This window comes from Halyomorpha halys, unplaced genomic scaffold (assembly GCF_000696795.3).
Source record: "Halyomorpha halys isolate HHAL.00 unplaced genomic scaffold, Hhal_1.1 Scaffold6611.1, whole genome shotgun sequence".
NCBI lineage: Eukaryota > Metazoa > Arthropoda > Insecta > Hemiptera > Pentatomidae > Halyomorpha > Halyomorpha halys.
In genome coordinates, this window is record NW_027106012.1 from 5,568 (window position 1) to 5,982 (window position 415).

The following is a 415-nucleotide window of genomic DNA, read 5'->3' on the forward strand; positions in this document are numbered from 1 at the left end:
AACTTTTAGTTTTTAATTTATTGAAAATTCATTGATGATTTTTTTTTAGATAACAGCACTGCTTATAAATTTTAATTTTAATAATTTTTAAATATTATATATACATATAGACTCAACAACATGATAATTAGTAATGGTTAGTCATTAATGAATCTTCTGAATTCTATTACCAACATATATAGCCTCTTTTGTATGGATGGTCACATTCAAAAAATCTATAGAGATTGAATAACAAAGCCCATGTATAAAACCTAGATTAATAACTGTATGAAATGAAATAGATCTGGAAGTAAATAAACCAAATGGTGATATCCAGTGATGTTCCAAGGCATAGGATTCCAATAGAAAAGAAGGGAGTCAGTGCAGGACTGGAAAGATTGAGAAAGCTATCACTACTATAGTACAATAGTGATGA